At 40.8% G+C, this 21,927-nt stretch overlaps 1 long non-coding RNA gene across 2 annotated transcripts in view; it reads right to left on the reverse strand.

Moving 5' to 3' along the window:
* The window catches only part of LOC308589223, a 54,968-nt gene extending 33,261 nt beyond the window's left edge, over positions 1-21,707 (reverse strand). Inside the window, exons 1-3 of one of the 2 annotated variants that reach the window (XR_014009167.1) lie at positions 21,641-21,707; positions 19,824-19,930; positions 19,276-19,359 (exon numbers count right to left, since the gene is read on the reverse strand). This is a non-coding gene — a long non-coding RNA (uncharacterized lncRNA). Of the gene's footprint in view, positions 1-19,275; positions 19,360-19,823; positions 19,931-21,640 lie in introns of those variants that run through there. The other variant, XR_014009166.1, reaches the window with a different exon arrangement.
* Positions 21,708-21,927: the final 220 nt, after the last annotated feature.

The raw sequence follows: 21,927 nt of genomic DNA on the forward strand, positions 1-21,927 counted from the left end.
CCTGTGTGACTTAGAACCTGATCTTCCAGGGTTCCAAACTGGGTGATGAGTAAAGAAGGATTTTCACTTGCAGGTGTTACCCTCCTAACATGCAGTGAGCTTGACCTGATCAGGGGAGAGTCAGAGGAGGTGGGGTGAAGAAGCACAACCCACTCTTCTCAGATTGAATTGCATTTGGGAGGGAATGTCTGAAGAGGGCTATAAACTATCCGGTCCTATGGACTCTCTTAGCAGGCACAAAGCACTGTGATATAGCTACAGTGTTTAAGGGGACAGAGACATTCCCCACCTGCCCACCTGCTATGTATAGAAAAGTTGTATTGCTGTTCTTGGATGCCTATCTTTTATATATGGTGGTAAAATGTTGCATCCTGGATTTACCAACTGGAACAACCTATCACTGGCACTGTGTAGGGAAGGAGCTGCAGCAGAGAAGGTTTCCTCCATTGCTACCCTGACGAAGCTTGATTAAAAGGTTCTTTGCTTCAGTTGGTCAGTTTTGATCAATTGAACACTGGCTATACTCTAGTAATATACTCTGCCCTTTCCAGCTTCAAGTTCTCTGTAAATAAAGGGGAACTCGTACCAATCAAGTGACAAAGAAGGATGTTTGGAAGCAGTCTCAGTTTTGAAGTTGGCCTGGTATCTCTAGTTGAGCTTTGCTATCCACAAAGCAGTTGTTAAATTTTCCCCAGATCTTTCTACAATCTTCTTCTTCTTCTTCTTCTTCTTCTTCTTCTTCTTCTTATTATTATTATTATTATTATTATTATTATTATTATTATTATTTTATATACTGCCCTATACCTGCAGGTCTCAGGGCAGTTCACAGGATAAAATCAGAATATAAAACCACAAAGTACATAATCAAAATAAAACAACAACCCAATAACCCCCTCCCCCCCATTTAAAAAGGGCATAGGATGTCAATCAAATCAACTAAAGGCCTGGTTAAAGAGGAATGTTTTTGCCTGATGTCTAAAGGTGCATAATGAAGGCACCAGGCAAACTTCCCTGGGGAGAGCATGCCTCAGATGGGGAGCCATTGCGGAAAAGGCTTGTTCTCGTGTTGTCACCCTCCAGACCTTTTGTGGAGGAGGCACACAAAGGAGGGCCTCAGAAGATGATCTCAGGGTCCGGGTAGGTACATATGAAAAGAGGTGACTATTCCATGAGATTGTAGGAAGAGAACATCTTAATAGGTTGGTCAACCTATTTGTGTAACAGTAACCACTTGTACAGTGGTGCCTCGCAAGACGAAAAGAATCCGTTCTGTGATTCTCTTCGTCTAGCGGTTTTTTCGTCTTGCGAAGCAAGCCCATTGAAGGATTAGCGGATTGGCGCTATTAGCGGCTTTTAGCGGCTTTTAGCGGCTTTTAGCGGCTTTTAGCGGCTTTTAGCGGCTTTTAGCGGCTTATCTGCTGATCGGATCAGCTGATAAGCGGCTTAGCGGCTTAGAAAAAGGGAGGGGAAGGGAAAAAAACCCAGCAGGAACTCGCAAGACATTGTTGTCTTGCGAAGCAAGCCCATAGGAAATTCGTTTTGCGAAGCACCTCCAAAACGGAAAACTCTTTCGTCTAGCGAGTTTTCCGTCTTGCGAGGCATTCGTCTTGCGGGGCACCACTGTACTGATGACACGGTACATAGAATGAACTCATGGGGAGAGGTCAGAATCATACTTGTAAACAATTTTCAGCAGTTCATCTAGATTTTTGTACCAAACCTGCATACGACAAGAAGTGTCAGGTCCATGATATAAGTGAAAGGTATAAGATGACGATCAGGTGACATCCACACATATTGGTATACTTGCAAAGAGCTTGACTATCTGAGGGGGTAACCTGGCCCAATCAGCACATACAGAGGAGTCCTTCATACATATGGCAGTGTGAGTGAGGCCAGTCTGTGCCTGCAACACCCCGCTGCAGTTCACATATTATTTCCCATTCATTATTTTCTATGCCGCTCAGGTCATCCAGATAAGTGAATTGGTATACATTTATCTGCTGTGCTGTGTTCAGTTTTAACACAGCAGTTGTCTATTTCTCTCATGTACTAGCAAGCAATCATATTAGCGAGCATTCCAGGAAATTCTTTTTGAAGTTCACACTCTAAATCTGGTTTTGCTCAAAACTTGCGGGCTACTGGGAAAAAAAAAGAAAGAATTGTGTTCTGTTCTGCAAAGTGCATATCAGTGATTTGGTCCAATCTAAATGGACACTCAGTTTCTTTCACTGAACTTCAAACCCACTCCCTCGCTGTCAAGAAATAAAGGAAATGCATGCACAGCCAGCCTCCTGATTAAAGCAATTGTGATAATCAATGTGATTAGTGCCCTCCTTGCTTTGACCTGTATTTTTATTAAGCATTTAGAAGCATGCATCTACTGCAAAATCATGGATGTTCTCTATTTTCTTTGCCTCGAAATCACATAGATGGAACAGTTTAGTTTGTTCCATCAATCAATACGAGTTTCATTGAATTGCTTTATTCTTGGCATAGCCTTAAGAACATCAAACATAGCAGAATCAGACTGAGGGCGGTGGTGGTGTCTATGCAAAGGCATAGTCATTACTACGTATCGTGGAAGCAAATTCAATAAGTAACACTTGCTTTTGTCTATCTCTGAATCTTTCAACATTCAGCAACATAGGGTGGCCTTGGATTCTAGTGTCTGGTGAGTTCTTGACGTGGAGCTGTAAATTCATTGTTGCACTGAAATCCTTGACTGACCTCGGCTACTAAGAGGCATTGAAGTCTTTAAATGCTCTTTACATGGGCATAGAGCAGGCAGCACTATTCTAGACATCCTAGCACATAAAGATAATATTTCTACAATGCATTTGTTTTTTGTTTTTAAAAGAGCCTTGAATAATGAATTTGTACTTGTAGTTTACCCCAGAAGTGTCATAATGTATATATTAGTTTCACATTTATAGAAACACAGAAATTCATTAGACATGAGGAGAAGAGAAAAATGAAGCACTTTATATGGAGCAGGATGAAATGTAAATTGTTGGCTTTTTGTGACCTGTCTCTCTGCCAAGATGCAGTCTAGACATTAGAGAATAGCAAAAAATATTTAGATAAGCACAGTAATGTAAAATATACTGTCAAACTTTTAAACTTACTTTTTTTGTAATAGAGCTGAATGTTTACACTGCTGAGCTGAGTTGAAATATGTGCCGGCCTCTCAGGTGCTACAGTAACTTAATACTGTAAAGGTTCAGCTCTGTAAAAACAACAACCCCTAATAGGATTATCAGGGCTGATCCAGGGCCACTCATGAACCAAAACCTAAAATGTCAGCAATTTGTGCCTCTTCACAAGTTTTGGTTAAAGTGTTGGCACTCTTCAAGCGTTCCTTGTGTGATGAGATCAAGCATAATGAAAAAGGTTGTGAGACCATGCAGTTAACTCCAGCCCTAAGCTGCATGGCTCCACATACCCTTGTTGTCACTGTATTGGGCATAACTTCTGAAACAGGGAGAATGTTGTACATATGGAGGTTCACTGAACGTTGTCTGAGAACTATACTCACCCAAGTTTCTATATTGTACATAGAGACTCCATGTATAGAGCTATCTTCATAAATTATGTCCAACGCAGCGTGCCCAGTGGCAGGGGTGGGAGGAGCCCTATAACTTTGAAGGCTAGGGCTAAATACTAAATTAAGCCGAAAAACTAAACTCTGTCTCCATCTCCAGCCAAAATCACAGTAAAAGCCATCCTCTGTGTGGTATTTGGTATCAGGGACAACCCCACCCCAAGCTAATTGCCGTACCAGGAGGAATTAACCTTGGCTTACCCTTTCCAATACATACTGTACATACTGTACATACACACACTGCACATGGAACTTTATTTCTAAAATCCAGTGATGTGATTGCTAATGTAGAAACATCCTTACAGTACATTTTAAATCTCAGCTGTTTATTCACAAGTGTACGGCTAGAGGAGATGGAACATGACCAAATATGCAGGCTTTATTGGTCCCAAATCAACATCTCCCAGGTATAAAAATATTCTGTAAAGCAACTTGAAATGAGAATCCACCAGGCATCAAGCACCATTAATCAAAAGAGCATCATTTCCCATCATTATATGCCAGGCTTAATCGTGAGCCCTTTGCATAAAGAAAGGACTTCATGACCTATTCAACCTGCTCCTAACTGTTCTTTAAAAACCAGCACATTGTTGACTTAGCCTATTGCATTACAGTAAACCATAAACTTCTTTTGAACCTCTTATTGGCAGCCCATTCCTCATGACCTAAAATGTCTGGTAAATCACTGTGGATTACTGCTGTTATCAGTGCAATACCTGTGCTTTGAGAACAAGTTTTCTGGCATCCTGTAGCTAATCTGAAAGTAGAGAAAGTAAAATACTTCCTCAAAGATACATAAAAGGAATTTTGGACGAGTCTGTTACTACTGTAAACAAGAAGATTATTAAATTCCTTTTGACTTTACTTTTCACCTGCCATGACTCTCCTTCAGCCTGAGAAGTGTTCAAGTATTTGGATCATGAGTTGATGGAGTTAAAAACTATATATAGAAAAGTATTCATTTCCATGGAACTGCTGTTAACACTTTGGAAAGTTGGCAGTTCTTAGGAGGCAATGAGGTTTATTTAACTAAGCCTGACACTAATAGTCAGAAATCTCTGAGTTATAATCCCCTAAATTTGGGTGAAATCACTTTGGTCTCAGTTTTGGTCCTGAAAATGCATAAGGCTTCTCTACTACTGCAGTTTAGCAGTATCAACCTTTTTATTTCACCATTAAGCCTTTCATCTGTGGGCGGTCCTATTAGGCGCAGTGAGGCAGCCGCCTCAGGCAGCAGCTCCTAGGTGTTATGAAAAGATGGCGAATGGCTAGTTGTTTAATATATTATTGCTGTATTTTTATTACTAGGGAGGCGTGCTTGTGGGAGTTTATGTCTCAGACGCTAGAATAACTTGTCTGACCTTGGATTATTTGCACCTTGACAGGGGGTGGAGTGGGGCACCTTAGGCAGCAAAATGTCTCAGTAGGACCCTGAATCAACCAGGTACTTATGTGGTAATGGATTATTCCATGACAATTTTTTTTTAAAAAAAACGTCAGTAAAGTCTTAACCAGCCTTCCAATCAATTATGTGCTTGCCTTCAACACTCAGATCTAATCCTTTAAAAAAGTTTTATCTCATGGAGAAATGCACTCTTACAGATTTCCTCCACACTGAATAATTACAACCAAGGAGCCACACAGGGAATCTTTTCCTTGACAAATCCTCATGATCCAACGGCAAAATAAGCTTAACCCGCTTCATAAGCATAAGTCTTGGGAAGGGTGAATGAACTCAGCAGGGGGAAAGGCAAATGGTGGCACAAAGCAGGTCCTGTTCAGCATAAGGAGGGGTGGGGAAGGGCTGTAAATAAGCAAGGAGCATGTGCTCAACAGTGGCATCGCTGACAGAGGAGAAGTAAATAAAGAAGGGGAAATATGCACTCCGAGGTAGCAAGCCCTGTCTCACATATGAAACCTTACCAGACAGAAATCTATACATTTCCCGTCAGCACGCACAAGCATCTTTACTAATGACATTCAGATGCATTTGAAGCAATGCATAATGGGTTGGTTTAATGAGTAGGTGCCCACCTGATACCTTAAAAGTGGACCTCTCCGTATGTTGTGAACTGCAATGATGGCTCCTATATCTATGGTGAAGTGACCTGTGGAAAGTAAGGTGGCACACAGAGTAACAAACAATTGTCAGCAGCTGGAGAGCATAATTCCTGAAGCTGCATGTTTGTGAGGAAGTGAGAGGGAAGAGGGAGTGTTTCGTGTTGCCAGTGTTCAAGTCTTATGTCGCAGAGCACATGCCCCCTTCTTACTTGGGGGATTCCAGTGGAACATTGTGTGGAGTAGCTGTTTATTTTCCTCCAAATACCTCGGCTTTACCTTATGCAGTCGAAGGTGCTCATGATGTTAGCCGCTCTGAGCCCGGCCTCAGCCGGGGAGGGCAGGATACAAATAAATTATTATTATTATTATTATTATTATTATTATTATTATTATTATTATTCAGCAGTGGCAATGGCTCGTACGGCTGACCTTTGCCAACAGAGAGCTTTCTGCAACTGGGATAAGTGCCTCACCAGAGAGTGGGAGATACTTCACTGTTGATGGGAAGAATGAAACACAACTCACACAAGACACAGTATTGACACAGAACAAAGAATGTGTGGAGGAGACTGAGATATAGGGAACAGTCATGCCAGCTGCACAATACAACATGGGTTTCCCAACCTTGCATACCCGTGCTTTGTCTTGGCAGCCTCTGATATAGAAGTGGAGTGAGTAGAGTTTGGTGATGGGTGTTTTGTGTCTATAGCTCTGAGAACAGTTATCTATGTTAGGAGGCTAAGCTGTTGGTGCAAAGTGCTTTCCCCTCTTAATTCCCACCACTAAAGGTATGTGTGTGTGTGTGTGTGTGTGTGTGTATGTGCACGCACGCACGCATGCACACACACACATGCATAACATGGGACCATAGCTCCAATGACCTATGGCTCTTTATCAGAGTTATGGTTTCCTTGTGTGTGATTTATATACTGGTGTTAGTATGCTGTGATAGTATGCTGAGTTGTACCATATACTAATTTCAATAGTGCTGATGTGGGCTTCAGTACAGGGTGTAATTCAATATAGGGGAAGCTTTTTTAAAAAAACAAAACAAAACCCTCCAACAGAAGTCAGTTGGCAACTCAAATGAAGCCAGCGTGGTGTAGTGGTTAAGAGCGGTGAACTCGTAATCTGGTGAACTGGGTTCGCTTCCCCGCTCCTCCACATGCAGCTGCTGGGTGACCTTGGGCTAGTCACACTTCTCTGAAGTCTCTCAGCCCCACTCACCTCAAAGAGTGTTTGTTGTGGCGGAGGAAGGGAAAGGAGAATGTTAGCCGCTTTGAGACTCCTTCGGGTAGTGATAAAGCGGGATATCAAATCCAAGTGATGGAAACATGCACAGGATTTCCTAAGCTGACTTTGTGCTGGAGAGAGGTCAGGACCCTGGACAAGAGCAAGGGTGCAGGTTTAGAGCTCAAGAGCAAGCATTTCAGGACCATGGGCAACAATTTTGTAGCTGTGATCAGGAAGGAACAAGTCACTTCAGTACTGTACTGGCATGTTGCAAACTCCAGTTTATAGCCTGGCCTGGAGGATCTAGAATTGGAGCTGTGTTCTTTTGGAGAAGGGGGCATTATCCTTTAGTGCAGCTGTCAACTCCTTCTAGGTAGCAGGTTTTGGGCTGTGAAAACTAGGTTTGCAGGAGTTATGTAGGACTTTTTTTTTGATCCACAGGTGAGTCAGTAGTCTATTCCTCAGAGTCATATGTAAAGTTACATCCTCATAGTTTGTGGGACTAGGTGCAGAATATGATACTAGCGGATTTACTTTGGAGAGGGCAGGGAGTGAGTCTGTTTCCTCTTTAGAGCTGCTGATGCTTAAAAAAATGTAAAGGTACCCCTGCCCGTACGGGCCAGTCTTGACAGACTCTAGGGTTGTGCGCTCATTTCACTCTAGAGGCCGGGAGCCAGCGCTGTCCGCAGACACTTTCGGGTCACGTGGCCAGCGTGACAAAGCTGCTCTGGCGAGCCAGCGCAGCACACATGGAAATGCTGTTTACCTTCCCGCTAGTAAGCAGTCCCTATTTATCTACTTGCACCCGGGGGTGCTTTCGAACTGCTAGTTTGGCAGGCGCTGGGACCGAGCAACAGGAGCGCACCCCGCCGCGGGGATTCGAACCGCCGACCATACGATCGGCAAGTCCTAGGCGCTGAGGTTTTACCCACAGCGCCACCCGCGTCCCTTACTGATGCTTAGGGACTGTGAATTGGAGAACACAGGGCCATGACATGATTAGGGCCGGAGGAAACTTTGTCATTGATTGTGTGTGACCATGGACAGAAGTGGAAGAGGATATGACATTAGTGTGCTCCTCACCCTGCTGACATATCTTCTCTGATGGAACAGCTCTGCTGGTATAGTATTCTGCTGGGAAATATGGGGTTCTACCAGCATATCTGTCATGGCTGACAGTTTTCATATATGTATGTAGCTTTAATTCTATAAATGTTTCATTTTTATAATTGATCGTCCTGTGTTTTTAATGGTCCTTATTTTTATCTATAAGCCTCCTGTGTCCTGTCAGGGAGAATGGTGAAGTACAAATATAACAACAACAACAACAACAACAACAACAACAACAACAACAACAACAACAATAATACAAGTGTAGTAAGACCTCTCCCAGATTCTAAAGACTCTTCAGCCAGGCTATCTCAACTATAGGATTGCATTTCTGGAGTCTTTTTGGTTTCTGATGGAAAAGGCACCAGATTGTCATTGGACTCAGAATATATAATATAAATAACTTATGAGATAAAGATTCATCATTTCTGCACTAAAAATGAAGAAGAAAATCAATAATATCATTTGACTTTAACCTGAAACAATGCAATTTTCTTTTCTTTATAAAAAATAAATAATGTGATACTTTCTTTTAAGAGGAGGATGACAGGAAAGCAAATAACGCCAGAATGTCATTAGTGTGTCCGATCCTCAATGAATTCCCTCAATAAGGGCAAAGTGCAACTTTATGCGAAGTAAAGGGTAAACTGATGCAGAGAATCTATCCTTCATACCATTTCCTCCTATATTCTGAATATCCTCCTAATGTCTGTTTATACTTAACAAGCCCTGACCACGTAGTGGAGATGGATATGATATTCTTTTCCCCTTGTTGCAAATTATTTTAATTGCCTGTGCAAAGGGTAATTGCCCCAATCAGCAGAGGTTGGCGGATCATCCGAGAACATTTATTTTGCAATTTATCTATTTTAAAGTATGTACTTTCCACATGTATTTTGGATACTCTCACTACATGCAAAGAGTGCCTTTGAGTATTTTCTTGGAGTCCTTTTGACCTCAAGGTTCAAGAATTAATAAATTCATTTTGGCAATCAAAGCCAAACTGAATGTTAATGTAACATTTGGACTGATATCTTTCATGAAAACAAGATGTTTGTAAGTGTAGTATGGCTCTGGTTTTTTATACAATGAGAAAGTATAATATACTGAATAAATGTTGAAAGTACTTGGCCTCAAGCAGAGTATTTGATATTAAAACATGCCTACTGGCAAGCTCTGAAATGGATGCCTCCTTTTTCATTTCTGGGTAGAATTTGCACCTTTGCTACAATAATTCCACTTTGCATCCCCCCCACATCATTATTCTGATAAAGGAACAATAAAGAAATATATGCAGGAGATGCTGTTTCAACAGCAGGAAGTTATGTTACATTAATGAAATTTGAACTTTTGTTGCGAAAACTATGTAGCTGAATTCTGGGGGCGGGGGGAATTGCCCTCATTTGTGACTTACAAAATCCAGTAAAAAGCAAAGACGCAACAAATATCTCTTGTTCAGCTCTGACAGGTCACAGTGTAGGCTGAATAGATATAGTTTGCAGCAATTTGTTTCTGCCTCTTTGACAACAGAAACATGTTTGAATTTGGTTGTGGTCAAGAGTACATGTGAGCTGCGTTTCCCCTGCTATTTGGAAACTGGGCTTTATGGAAATTTCATTTCCAGAAGAGAATACAAATCAGTTATGATGTGGTTGGAAGAGTTCTTTTTGGGACAGTTTTCAAAATAAGGGTGGTTGCTGAAATGAAAGCAAATAACTTCCAGAGAAGGTCAACTTAAAGAAGGAGGGATGGGGAACCTGTAGCATCCAGATGTTGCTGGAGCAGAACTCCTATCTTTCCTGACCCTTGGCAATGTCTCACTCAACCCGATGGGGGTTGCAGTCCAACACATATTTTTTTATTAGCTTTATTAACATCTCTTATATTATATGACACATCTCATATAGCATATCTCATATAACATATACATATACACGTGTATTGTACATCTTCCTGAGTAAACGTATATATAATCCATGTAAGCAAAAACCATATACAAGTAATATTCTGTTTACTTACATAAATTAGACTGATTCATATTTTTCCTATCTTTTGTTGTCTTATCTATTTATTAACATGAATTAAAGGGGGGGAAACCAAGAACAAAAAAGAAAGAAAGAAAAAGAAAAAGGTGTAGTTGGACTTCCTGTCATTTCCCAGTCTATAGTCTTATTCTAGTAATGAATGTACCTATCATTATTGGGTTATTCTTTATATTCCTTCTAATACATTCTTACAACAGTTAGTACCTCTTGACTTATTTGTCATATGTTTCATTATATAAGGGTCAATTAAATGCTGCCATATACGTTATACCACTGTTATAATTTCATAAATATTTCTTATATTTATCCCATTTTTGTATGAATATTTCTCTTGCGTTGCCTCTCAAGCTATTTGTCAGTTGCACCATTTCTATATAATCCTGTAATTTATTTTGCCAGTCCGATATGGTAGGAACATTTTCCCCTTTCCAGTTCATTGCTATCAATGTTTGAGCTGCAGCCATGGCATATAGAAAAATTATTTCAGATTTTTCAGAATATTGTTGCTGAGAATGCTTAGCAGAAAAGCCTCAGGCTTTTTTAGAAAGGTTAATCCAAAGATTTTTTTTCAGCTCATCATAAACAAGACACCAACATTCTCTGATCTTTCTACATGTCCACCACATATGATACATGTTGGAGTCCAACATTTTGAGGACCACAGATTCCCCATCACACTGTTTCAAGAAGTGTGAATTAGGTAAAGGTAAAGGGACCCCTGACCATTAGGTCCAGTTGTGACCGACTCTGGGGTTGCGGCGCTCATCTCGCTTTATTGGCCGAGGGAGCCAGCGTACAGCTTCCAGGTCATGTGGCCAGAATGACTAAGCCGCTTCTGGCAAACCAGAGCAGCGCACGAAAACGCCGTTTACCTTCCCGCCGGAGCGGTACCTATTTATCTACTTGCACTTTGGTGTGCTTTCGAACTGCTAGGTTGGCAGCAGCAGGGACTGAGCAACGGGAGCTCATCCCATCGCAGGGATTCAAACCACTGACCTTCCAATCGGCAAGCCCTAGGTGCAGTGGTTTAGACCACAGTGAATTAGGTAGGTTTGCATTAAAAAGTGAACTAAAACAAATTTCTTCCCTATCCCTACTTATGTCCATGTACACACAGGGAGAGAGAAACCCAGCTGATAACTGCATTCCAACAACTCATTTCTGCTGGACTTCCCTTGACTTCTGCAACAATTTTCATTCCCCCCAAAAAATATCCCCATGAAAATTCAGCAGCATTTTGTGCAAATTTCTAATATATATGTATTTGCAAGCAACTTTCCTAAATATAATGCATTCTTCAATGTTCACTAATATATGCGTTTGAAAACACTTTCCCCTAAAATAATGCATTTTTGTATACATTGTTTGGTATATTTGTGGTGCATTACCACTATTCAGAGAAGTGCAGATTATGGAGGACAGCTGTGTCTAGTCATGTATTGGTTTGAGAAGTATGCATTAGGTAGGTTTTAATTAAAATGCAAACAAAGTGGAATTTGCCTGCCATTCTTAGTGTAAGGAAATGAGAGCTGGTGCATATGTTCACACTCGATTTTCTTTTCTTTTTTAAAGCACCCCAAACTCTATCTGAAAAGTAAAAAGAGAAATAAAGTTGATTTATCAGGAATACAACTTTCAGAAGAGGTAGTCATTTTAGTCTGCTCCTGCAAAAACAACAAATAATTTTGGTGTGCCTTAAAAATGAACACCTTTACTAAGTTATCATGGACTAAAGTCCATTTTATAATACATAAGTACCAGAAGACAGAGCCTGCCCTTATAAATTAGGACAGTTGGAATATATAAAGCAGCCATTTTGAAATTACTTGTCAAGGTGCTATAATGGAACTTAAATGGCTCCATGAAATGTTAACTTTCTGGGACATTTTAAAAAACCTGCTCTTTTTTCTTGATTCAGGACATAAAGTCTGCTTCTTAACCATTTCTAGAAAAAAATATATAATATGCTCAGTAAATCAAACATTTGTATAGATCACTAAGAACATTTGTGTGCATTTCTCTCACTTTGTTTCAGCTCTTGTTGCTACAGAAGTTTGTTCCAATTGAGAAAAAGGTGCTTGTTCAGATATTCCTGCTGTTCTCATGTAGAAGTTTGCACACCTTGAGCTTCACTGTTTAATGCTTTCCACTTTCTATAACCATGCAAAGTGAGTGAGCCAGCAATTTTAATTTCCTTTGCAGTTTGTGGCTCTTGTTTCCTTCCTCATCATAACTATATTGGGTGTTCTGTACAGTGCATTAGTTCCGTGCCCTCGTTTATCTATTTACTAGCTAAGACAATTGCATTGTTTTATAGAAGCTACAAATGGGATTGTCTTTAACGAGGATCCTGGTTACGCATGGGCCCCTGAGACAATCCCTGCAAGGTCGAAGGTGCTGGGTGTGGCCCAGGCCTTGTCTGTATGGCCCCACAATCACACCAGGCCATTTGAGCCAATCAGTGCAGGTGGCGTGATTGGTGGGGGTCTATAAAATCAGCAGCGCGACATGGCTGAGGTACTTGCTTTGCACTGCTGAACACCCACCCTCCCCTCCCTATTTGTAGGTGTTGCTGCTTTGGCCTTGCTTCGGATATTGGTTGGTTGCCTGTTTTGGAACAGGGGCCGGGTAGTAATTTTTCCATTTGGCAAATTGGCAGTGGCCACTTGGTTTTCACCTACCCCCTTAGCAATCATCACAACTTTGTAAGGTTAGGTGGTTAGGCATTGGCTTAATGAAGTGTGTGGGAGGGGAGGTGCGGCCATCACCTGCCCCTCCATGAATAAGGGCATCCCAGTAAAGGAATTTGGGGGGTCCTGGATCTCGTCTGAAGTCTGCTTGAGGAGCTAGGGCCATGTCAGGACCACAGGAACCCCAGGGTGAGCTTCGGTTGATCTTCATCGATGTTGTTCCCTCGTTTGGTGTTTACCCTTTCAGACTACCAGCCAGAGGGGCAGGAGTCAGTTATAGTCTGTTGCCAGTGCCTAAGCCAATACCACTCACTTTGCTGTAATCAATAAAGTTGTGGCCTAAATTTTGCCCATTAACATAAACCAAAATTATTTGTCAGTGTAAAGTTATTTACTTGGGGAAGGGATTGGGGGCCTTGGGGGCGCAACCACAATCTTAATATACAAACCAACAGGCAACTGGCAGGGTTTCAAGGGGGGCAGCTCATCCTGAAAAGGGTTCCAAACACAAGGATTGAGATCTGGATTTGGAAACCCTTTGTGCAATGAACTGGGTTCTTTTAGACTCAGCAGATCACATACCAGCTCAGGAGCATGTTACCTTGGGTGTTAGCCATATGCATTCCTGCAGGCCACATTGTACGTTCTACAGTGAATGCCTAAAGAGGACACTTAATTGGCAATATGCCCCAAAGTTCCATAAATATGCTTAGGATTGTACTGTTGAACCTATTTTTTCACAAATGAAATATTATGCTTTATTTGAAAAAACCCTCACAGAATTCTTTTAAAAAATGTATTCTTAACTTTTTCATCTCAGATCCATTAAAAGAAATTGTGGTCTCAGCCTTAGACAACAAAGAAATAAATGCAGGAACTGCCTACCCTGAAAACGAATGTTTAAGGTTCCTCTAAGATGATCTTTGTAGAAATGTTATAAATAACTGGAAATTCAACAAAAGCAGGGGATGTGGGAAGAAGTCAAGTAGTGGTCACAAATGTAAGACTTGAGGAAGAGAAAGCACTAATGTACAAAAATAAAGCACTTAAAAAACAGACAAAAACAAGAAGCTCTAAAAGCAAGGATTCTTAGTCAACCACAAGCATTTCTAAGCTTTGTACTGGATGAAAAGAAGACTATTCTTGAGGAAGAAGCCTGCCATTGCCATGTTCAGTATTGTTTCAACCCAAGAAAAATGCTTCGGGAATCAAAACAGGGTGACATTTAAAATAAATAACTTTGGATTCTGCATAGACTATATTAAAAGAAAGTATTTTGGGGAGCTGAAAAGGCTTAGTTTGTATAATGCTGAATTACAACAATGTGTGGAAGAAGAAACTTTTTCTTCGCATGGACATCTAACTGTTATGAAAGTTTAATTAAATCTTTTATTGAATTTGCATAGAACAGGCAAAAGACTTACAAGACTTACATGCCAAAATGTACTGCTGCAATTAAATACTGACTGAATATATGAATAAGTAACAAATTATCTACATAGGGAAGCATATGTTTGGTTTTCTTTCTGGCCAATTTGTTACTACCGTATCAGATGTATTCTGGATGGTTTATTTATGAATTCTAGGACAAAAGGCACTACCTTGTAGAATTTGTCATTATTTTGTTATGCTGTAAATATCAGTAAGAATAGCAGCAACGCTTGTTATCTCTATACTGTAATTTGTAGAGATTAATTCCCATGTGATTTTTGCTGTACTTGTTTGTCTCAGAAACTACATTTTATTTATGCATTAAGTTATGTTCAGAATTTTATTTATGTTTTAAATTATGTTATTTGTTGTTTCTATGGATAAAATCAGTTAAAATGCACTTCTGAAGAAACCATTAAAGGTTATAGTTATTTCCTTAAATTTATACACCACTTGATTGAAAAAACAAAAACAAAACAGCTTAAAATCAGTCGTGTAGCCAACATAGTTACATATAATGAATTCCATGCATGGGATGAAAAAAAGCTCCATTGAATTCTGGCCCATTTCCACGAACAATTCAAAGTCTCACACAACTTGGGATACAGGAATACAGGAATGCCCTATACCAAGTAAGACAATTGGTCCAACTAACTCAATATTGTCTATGCTGACTGACAGGTTTCTAGATGAGAGTCTTTCCAGCCTGGATATACAGGGACTGAACCTCAGACCTTGGGTCCACAAAGCATGATTTCTACTGCTGAGCTACAGACCTTCCTCAAGGATTCAGGTACTTGAGAAGCCTTCTTTTACTGCATGAATCTGCTTGGGTATTAAGACCAGCATCCAAAATCCCTGATAACCCTGACAAGTGAGGCAGGTAATCACCAGAGAGGGGGCCTTTTTAGCTGAGGCATCCCACATGTAGAATTCTCCCCTCAGAAAGACTCCTCTGCCCCCTGTGCTAATACCTTTTAGGCACCAGGTTAATATATTTTTGCTTTCCCGAGCATTTTAAATTGCTGATGCTGTTTTATTATTGCTAGGTAATGTTTGATGCTGCTGTTAAGGATTGCTCCATTATCTGTTTTTTTGTTTGTTTCTGTTTTTTAATTCTGTTTTGTGAGCTGCCCTTTTTTTTTTTTAAAAAAAAAGGAGCAGTCTATAAATCTTTCTAAATAACAAAAGGAATTTAGGAAGCACTTCACATCCAAGCTGGGATAAGTGGAGTTTGGAGCAGGCAGATCTCTGACTGAGCCTGGGCTGGATCAGGGCTATGCCAGCTGAAGTCTCTGATCCTGGCTCAGCTGGAGATACAGTGAGGTGAATCTCCAATCACAGCTCAGCTGGGCTCAGATTAGGCCAGAATAAATCCTTAAAAAGGATCTTTCTGGGGGCATAACAGGATGGGACAAGGCATGGGGAAGATTTTTCCTTATTCCGAACTTGGTTCAGTTCAGCCATGTGACCCAGCAACGCAATAGCAATGGAAACCCCCCAAAGGGCCAGTGCAAATTCTGTAGCACTGCGTTAAAATAAAAGCTTGTTTTTCCTCTGCAGGGCTTGGACCAGCTCAGCTTGCCCCTGAATGGAGTTTGGAGTGGGCAGGTTGCCCTGACATAATTTACCTTGCTGTAAATTATGCTGGTTTCCTGTAGTTTGGATTCCCTGTCAGTGCTGCAACCCCCTTTGAGTTCCTGATCTAGGAGTAAGATACAGTATAAAATTGATGTTATTGTGAGATGTTTGCACATTCTGAAGGACTATTTTCAAGTGAGGCCTGCAGCACAAAATTAAGAGTGGGAAAATGTATTAATTTTAAGAGAACTAAAAGCAATATCAGAGAGTCAATAGCCCCATGATGTAGATACATTACTTTTGTTCCACTGTTACCTTGAGTCAAATAGATTTTTCCCCTTTATCAAAGACAAATGTTGGATGACAATACGCATCAGAAACACTGATTTCTCCTTCAACTTTGAAAAACAAAAACAACCCACCAACACCTATTGTTTCTCCTGCTTTGTGTGTTATAGCTAAAGTGGCTCAGACCTGAGACAATGCTCATTCTGGATGAATCTTAAAACTTAAGAAAATCAGAACTAAAAACACCCACAATCCTCTCAGTTAAGAAAGTAATAAAAATTGCAATTCTCATAGGAAAATGCTTTCAGAAAATGTAAGAAATGTAAGAAATCACTTCTCTCTCTGAAGCTTAACTCTTATTAATCATTCCATTCAGACATTGCTGTTGTGTATCTAATATGCCAAATGTATTTCAATTATTTAGTAGCTGTGATATTGTATTTATTTTATCCAGCATCTCTATTGTCTGTGATTGTGATTGAGTATTGCTAATGCACAAAAGGTTTCCTACTGCTTTGATGTTTTGCTTAGCGATTCTCAAAACCCTTTCATTTTTGAAGGTTGTAGAGAAGTGTTGCTTAAATTTGTGAGGGTTTTAAAAGCCTCTTGTAATCAGACACAAAGTTAGGAAAATGGGATGGAAATGACTGAAGCCATTTTTATAGGTACAAAAATCCACTTAGTGAGACAGAAAGACCTGCTAGCCCACAGGCAGTGCTATTTTTCTAGAACTCACCATGAACCCTTCTCTCCTTCTCTTAGAATGGCAATGGCGCCTACCTGAGTGGTGCTGAAAAAAAGCCCTGCCCACAGGTATATCACTCAACAATCTTTACTAATATTATACATTGGATAAAGCAAAAATAAAATAAAAGGGGGGGAGGAGGAATCACTTGAGAATATTTCTAGAACTAGGCACGCATGGGTCTGTTTCTCTAAATAAACATGTGTAGGATGGAGCTGAATAATACAAAAAAGGTTCCAAAAGGTGCATTCCACCTTGAGAACAGCAGTGAGGGAGTTAAAAGGACCTAGAGGCTCTCCATTAAAAAGAAAAATACACAAGTGCTCATATTTCTGGATCAAAGCCGAAGTGTTTGGAAAGATGTTAATAGTGAAGCACCTGGATCACCATGTTTTTATGGGTGTAGCTGCTTTTGCCAGGTAATTTAATATGGCTCATTCACATCTGTCATTTCAATTTTTGAAGTCCTATTAAAAATGGAGCGTTCTCTGTCAGGCAGAGAGTGCACGGATATGGTTCAGCTGCTGCCTAGCTTATGGGATTTCAAGATTGGACTACGTATATTGAATGTGTACAGAAACAGTATTTATATGTCAATAGCAAATATGGATGCTAAATTAACTATACCAAAAGCTTTGGCAACCATCCGGTAATGCTCCAGCTCTGATTTTGCCCCTCAGTCCCCCCCCCCCCAGTTTTTGAAATGGGGAAGTGAGAGGAAAGAATAGGAAATATAATCAATGCTGTTGGGACTATTCTTCTGTTGTGAACTAATACTAATTGTATGAAAAAAACTTCCCATGAAAATTCTTGTGATAAAGAAATGATACATGTCCATTCTTGGAACAGTCTGCAGTTTTCATCTGAACCTGTTATGGGTAGATTTCCATGACTGTGTCCTACTGCATAAATTGAGGTTTCTCCTTAATTTCTATCAGATATAAATTGGCATTATTGAGGGAGCAGCTGCCATTGGTCTTGAGAGTTGAGAGGTCATCTAGCAGCAGCCATTTCAGCAGGTTTCCCGAACTGTTTCCATCCCAATGGGTTATTATAAGAATTGCCGCTTTTAAGAATATGGGCTTGATCTTGCTGCTTCCTCTTCCCTCCCCATTTCCCCCCTTTGTGTGCCATGTCTATCAGTCTACTAAAGAATTCTGTAACCCACTCTGAGAGTGCTCTTTAAATAAATGCATATTTCAGATTTTAATTGGGTTCCACTAATGTCCAATGCTTGAGAGCACATGTGTTTAGCTGCTTTTATAGTGCTTATGTCTGTGGCTGCCTTTCTTGTCTATAGGGCTGCCATACACCAGTGGCGTAGCGTGGGTTCTCAGCACCCGGGGCAAGGCAAGTAATTTGCGCCCCCTAACCCGGGGCAAGGCAAGTAATTTGCGCCCCCTAACCCGCGCCCCCCCAGATGTTGCGCCAGGTGCAGCAGGCCCCCCTGCACCCCCCACGCTACGCCACTGCTCCCACCACAAGTCTTCAGGACAGCCTTCCGAAGGCTGGTGCGGGGAGAAGGTCTCTCCGCCCCACTGCCAGCCTTCGGAGGAGGTCCGAGGAGAGTGGGGTTCCTGCTTCCTCGAGGAGGGCCGGCCAAACGCGCCCCCCCAAATGTTGCGCCCGGTGCGGCCGGCACCCCTGGCACCCCCCACGCTACGCCACTGCCATACACCCAAATTTTCCCAGACAGTACTGAGATTTCAAAGGTGGGATTGACGTCCAGGGTGGGTCGGGGTTTCTGAAAGGCAGTGCTCTGTCCTGGATCTTAGGCAAGTCAATCGAAAAATTGCAATTTTTTGGCATTTTGTGTGTGGGGGGGAGCTCAAGAATTTCGGGGTCTTCTTAAAAAAAAACCTCAGCAACTTTTGTGATGTTGTGATATCCTATCAATAGGATAGACCCTGTTGTCTATCCTAACCTCTTTCACTGCTTGGAAAAAAGGGTATTTCCCTTGAGGAGAGAGTTTTGAATCCTTGTTCCAGGAAGGCTTTTGTATGCTTTCAGCAGGCCTCTAGCCTTCACATTTACTTTGTGCTCTAAAGCAGTGCTTGAGTGGAACATATGATGATTCAAATCTTGGGATACCTTGGGATGAGCAATACTGGAGTCATTGCTGGCTGTGTTGCTGGGGTTGATGGACCATCTTGTATGTTTCCTGTGTGTTTTGTGTTTGTCTGATGTCAGTGTGTGTGTGCGCCTATCGTAATTAATTCATTGGCTGCTTCCATGCATGGGGGCATAATTTGTTTGTTTTATTTATTTATACAAGTATTTATAGACCACCTTTTTGCAAAACACTAGGGTGGTGTACAGCAGCATGAAACACATTCAAAAGCAACACAGAAGGATAATTAAAATGACTGGCTGCTCAAGAAAATTTTAAGCAACTGCGTAGGCCTGTCTGCGTAAGAATGTCTTCAAGAGGAACCTGAAAGTCACAAGTAAGGATGCTGTTTCACCATCATAGCAGCAGCAGCTCTCTGTCTCCCCGAGTGAAATTTGAGCATAGGATTGTTCTGTCCATTCCTCATGGCCTTTTAAAAGTCATCCTGCTTTCTTTTCCTTAGTATTATCACAAACAACAATAATTTATCAGAGGCTGATGACTATCCAGAAACATAATTAATCATGATTATCTATGTCATGCCTAATTATGGAGAGCTATCCCTGGGGACAGACTCCAGTTACGTTCTGAAACCTTCAGACTGTAATGATTTCCCATTGTATTGTAAATATTCTTGGTCCACACTCACAGAAATATAGAGTGTATTTATGGTGCCAGGGGTCAAAAGAATGCAATGAAGTGGTATACAATTAAGTGTGAGTACCCCATGTATTTAAAGAATACATACTTCAGTTCTAGAAAGTTTAATTTGCATTCTTCACACATGGAAATATAAAGAACATTTTTCTATTATAGTTTTCCATGTGGGATTGTTCTTAGCTAAATCTGAAGAGATGATTTTCATTCTGTGACTTTAGTGCAAAGTAGATTAAAAGTTATGGAGGGGTGAATTAAATCTTACCTGCAGGGTACCAATTCTCAAAAACATGTTCATTCCAAAGATGTGAAAGATATTTTTTTCCAGAAGGAATCTAATTTCTGCTAAGGAGAAAATGGCTTCTGGTATAGCTGAAGAGAAGAAAAAGAAGAAGAAAACTTTAGATAAAATTCTGACATTATTTAACCCAGTAAATAAAATGTAATAGAGATATGTATGATTATGAAGAAGATGCATATAGGTTTAGATGTGAGCAATTACATCCCTGGGTGATAACAAAGCTGAACACATTTTTATTCAAGAAGAAAAACACTAAAATTGTGCTTGAAATGTAAAGACCACAAAACACAAGCTGCCTATTTGGTTTGTTATTGAAAAGCATACCACACAACAAAGTCATTCCAGAAAAAATGAAAAAATGAAGAACTATTTATTTTTACAAGCCAAGGTGGGTCTCTGAAGGGAAGGTACGAGAACATTGTTTCAGCATTGCTATAACCAAAGGCGATGTTCTAAGGCAGAGAGATTTACATAATAGATTTGTAGAACTATGCTGGAATGCCTGCTGTTGTACTTGATTTCTCAGGCTGTTCCAGAAGCTAGCTAAAGTTAGAATTAAGCTCATTGATTGTACTTTTTTTTTTTTAAAGGGGAACTTTTTTTCTTCTTCCTCATGTAGCCTAATAAGCTGTCAAGGCACCCCCATCTCCTTAATGTCAGTGGAGACAAAATTACAATGAAAACTCAAAGGGGGGGGGAGACAACTTTTCTAGCTTAGGTCATCCATGGATGGCCATAGACCAGTGTAGATGACTGCAGTCAGGGAAAACTGAATACACAGAAGGAAGAAGCAGATCACTGCGTGGAGCCACTATGCTACGTTCCTGGCAGGTGGGTCATATTGCTGACTGGGAGGTACCACTGTGCTCTCACGGGAAACGTTTTTCTGGGACACTTGCAGGGTATGCCATTAGAGCAAAAAGGGAGTCACCACCCTATCAATCTTAGGCTGCCTTCAGCTGAGTCAACCGTATCAAAACATTTGCTTTAGCTACAGCATAACTTCCTCACATAGCCTTGAATATTTCACTGCTGGGCCTTGTTTTTCCTGCTACAATTCCCAAACCTCTGCAGGCTTTGACTGTATGTAACCCTCAATAAAACAAAATCAGAGAAATATTCCCTTCAATTATTCATAGTGTTTAAATATTAAGGAAAACAATGAAGATTCATTATTTTAAAATGTTAAAAGGGAATATTCCTGTTAGAGTTCAAAATCAACAAAGCATTCTCTCTTCAAAGGACTAGGTAGATAATGCATTTAAATGGTTTGCCCCCACTTAACATATGGCTGGCAGGCAAGTCTCAGTGACCTTCCTGGTTGTTGTTTAAAACAGCATCTTTATATGAGGCAATGGAGTAAGAAACCTGCTTGTGCAAAGCACTGGTCTCTGTCTCAAATGCACAATCATCTTTTAAATCATTCAAACACCTGCATTGTGGAATGTGAGAGGTTGGGTTTTGCCTCCTGCTCTTGAAAATGACTAATCCTCTTTTGCATTAGAAAGTCATAATGTCTCCCTCATTATTTGGGAAGGGCACCCCATGTTTGGCAATGTCTAAGGGTTGCATCCGATGGAGAGCAATGTGAATGTTCTGTCAGTGCAAATATTTCTGCTTGTGCAATGGAACTTCCTCCCTCCCCCTGCCATGCGCCCTCTAAATGAGTTCTGGGGGTTCCCCTCAACCCTTTGGAACAGAGTTGGGGAGAGTGTGGGGAACACAGATGTGGCAAACACCTGCGTTACCATGCCTATATGAGGACCTTTTAAATTACTTACCACAGCACAATGATGAAGCACTTCCTGTGCCATTGCTGTAACATGTAAATGGAATCCCATGGAAGGGGCTCTCTGAGCATGGAATGCAACTGCTTGAAGAACCTGTTGCTTTCTGTTTGGATTTGAGCTAGGATTCCAGAATGTGAAACAGACTTTTTGTGTTTGACGATCTTAGATAGAGGGCAGTTATCAGGAACAGGCAGAGCACAGAAGAATTATTTCTGTAAAATAAAGGCATGATGTGAAGGGAGCCATAGCAGTCACGAGGAACAAAAACAGCAATGTGA

The sequence above is a fragment of the Podarcis bocagei genome (assembly GCF_964188305.1).
Source record: "Podarcis bocagei genome assembly, chromosome: 6".
In the NCBI taxonomy this organism is placed as follows: Eukaryota; Metazoa; Chordata; class Lepidosauria; order Squamata; family Lacertidae; genus Podarcis; species Podarcis bocagei.